Source organism: Dendrobium catenatum, unplaced genomic scaffold (genome assembly GCF_001605985.2).
Source record: "Dendrobium catenatum unplaced genomic scaffold, ASM160598v2 fragScaff_scaffold_231, whole genome shotgun sequence".
NCBI lineage: Eukaryota > Viridiplantae > Streptophyta > Magnoliopsida > Asparagales > Orchidaceae > Dendrobium > Dendrobium catenatum.
Window position 1 is genome coordinate 512,530 of NW_021318693.1, and position 3,268 is coordinate 515,797.

Below are 3,268 nucleotides of genomic sequence, written 5' to 3' on the forward strand. Positions count from 1 at the left end.
GTTCCTGTATTGTTTGTTCACATAATTGTTTTTTTTTTTTTTTCACATAATTATTATGTATTATCTTTCAGCTGAAATTATTTATATTTCTTTCTTTCCTTAGCATAATTACATTTTACTTTACTGACAGTTTGGCTAAAATTTCTCTTACTGCAAAAATATTATAGAAAATGTTGTGCTGCCCAACTAATAGCCTAGAAAATTCTAGAATGCTTGATAATGTCATGTGATTATATATGTTCATATAATACACAGGAGCCGAGAAAATTGCACCTGGAGCACTTGATGTTCATATAATTTTTATATAATTATATTGATGTTCATAATACACAGGAGCCGAGAAAATTATATTTATGTTCATATAATTTTTAGAGATTGACCTTTATAACTCTTAAGTTTTTTTTTCTACTCTCTTAATTTTATGAACAAAAAAAATATCATCAACAAAAAGAACACACAATGGAACATCCTCTTTCAACTGCTACTAAGAACATTTATGACTAAAGCTGAAAGATATGAGTGTGTTGACCTCCATTTCACTACCCAAAAAAATATTAAATAATATCTGCTCAAATCTTTTGGCGGATATATTTGTACAGTTGTCAAATCTTGTGCTCAAATCCTGCTAAAAAATCTAATTTTGCCAGCTGCCCATCTCCCTCAGGCATCTCCAACGTAATCTCTCATTTTTCACTGCAAAATACAGTAAAATTAAAAAGTGCCGTGATTCATCTCCAGTGGAATTCTATTTTGTCCCAAAATCATCGTCGTTTCTTTCGCGCCTTTCTTAGATGGAGTTCGGCAGAGCGAAAGAAATGACGAAAGTAAACAGTGCGACGCCAATATTAGCGTCGCACTGTTCATAAGCGACTGAATGCCGATAAAAATGGAGTTCTGTTGACACGTTTGAGACTCCATTCGCCTGTTTGCGGAACGGCTGGAGAAGACCTGCCAAAATCTGCTAATATCCTCCGCCAAATCCTGCAAACTCGGCTCCCCATCCCGTAGGCAGCTGGAAATGAAACAAAGATATGATAAAAAAAGCTCATTTATATTATTCTCTCCACACATCAAAAGCAGCCATTGCATGGCCTTCCACCTGCTCATTTATATTATTACCCTTCCACCTGCTCTTTCTCTTCATTGCATGGCCGGCGTTGCTGAGTTGAGCTGCTAGATGGAGCGTCCAGATGAAAAGAAAAATGGAAAAAAGATGGTTCTCGCTCCTCTCCACCTCCTGGTTCGCCATCTCTCTATGGTTAATTTGCTGGAGTTAATCGGAATTCCAAGGAACTCTTCCTGTACTAATCTTTCCACTCGAGGATCCGTCCGTCCCATGCCAGTTTCATCATGAGCTATGGCCATAGCTAGGGTTGGCGATTCTGCTTACTACACCAGGTGGAAGAAATGGTTGGAGGATCTGTACCATCCAACCTCTAATCCTGAGGGAATCATTCAGCTTAGGTTGTCTTAGAACTATCTTTGCTTACATCTTCCACTATGGATGTCTAAAACCGAGAAAGCTACAGCTTCCACAGTCCAATCAAACGGCTCAGGAGAAGAAGAAGACACAACCCATGACCTTGGTTTTGGATTGCTGATGGATATTAGAGGATCTAATCAAACCGTGACTTTGTTCCCAGTGCAATGGCTTTCCCAATGAATGGGTAGTTTGATAGTCAAGATTTTTTTTTTTTCCCACTAAAGAATCTACAACTTCAGAGCTGAATGGAGGTATTTTGGGCCCAAAAGTATCATTCGACCTGATGCAAAAAAAAAAAAAAAAGCTTTTACTCTCCCTGTCCGTCCAACCTCAAGCAAGCAGCTCCACATAAGAGGAAACCAGATTATTATGATCCGTTCTTGATCCGCTTTATAATCTGAAACCGTCGAAGAAGATTTCTTAATTGAATCTAGATAATCTCATCTTACACATTGATCTTATAAACTCATTGCAACCATGCAAGTCTTTTTTTTTTTATTCTCAGAACATTGCTCTGATTCTTTCATATACTAATTCCCCTTTTATTACTTATGAAGAGGCGATCGTTCAAGAAGAATCAAGCACAGTTCTTCAGCCTAGACCAATGAACAGAAGTTAAGACATGTCATTATATGGTTAAACTTTGAATTTTAATAAAATTAAGATTTCTATTAAGTCTTAGTGCTTAGTTGAGTGTAGATTTCTATTAAGATTTTTATGGAAGTATTACATGGAAGAATAGAGTAGAAAATTGGGAGAGGAGGAGGCTTCATATGCAGCAAAAAAAAAAAAAATAATAATAATAATAAATTGAAGCAGGTGGCTGTGCTTTTCAAGAAGATTATATGGATTTTGAAGAAGATGATTCTGATGCACTAATGTCCTCGCTTCAAGATCACCACATCTACTGGATTTTTTTTTTTTTTTTGTGAGGATTTTATCCGCTTAGAAGTGGCAACTTGATAAATTTCAGCAGATAGAGGGAAGCCTTCATTGTTTGTAGTTTAAGATTAGAACCTTAACAATTCGATCCTATTAAAGCTAGCTTCAACAAAATTCCTTTACTTTTATTGAGTATAGTATGGTTTTATCAATTTTTTTTTTATATATATCATTGCCGTTATAAAATTTGATCATGCATATACATGTAGGTGTATGTGTATGTGTGCACATGTATGTTTGTTTATGAGGGAAAAAAAAAGGAGAAATAGAGAGAGTGTGTTTTTTTTAAAATAAATCTTCGTCATCGCAGAAATGAAAAAAGGTATAATCCCTAAACCTTAAAACTTGGAGATCCCGCTTTCGATGGTTAAAACGCGACAAAATGATCACATATACACGTTTTTCTCTAGCATGGTGGAAGGAAGTTCATCATGGTGTTTTCAACGAATCGGTTGATCACCTAAAATCTTTTTTTTTTGGCGTTCGTGACACTGAAAAATTGCTTATACAAGCTTTTCTCTAGCGTGGTGGGATGTGAATCCGGTGTGGTGCCTACGGCAAGACCGGTATATTCATAAATATTCGCTCGCGGGGAAATATTTGCTTCTCTTTTGCAATAGATATATCGAAGACTCATACACACTTTTTTATGGCGTGGTGGGGTTCAAGATTTCACGGCTGTGGTGTTCTTGTACGAGGGCACCTACCGTATACGCTTTTCTCTAGCGTTGAGGGAGGCTCAGTTTTTCATAGTTTTCCCCTAAACAGGGGAGACGTCAGGAGGTTGCCTAAATTTCGGGTAAATATACGACTGCACTCGGACTTGATTTGAATTCAAAAGAA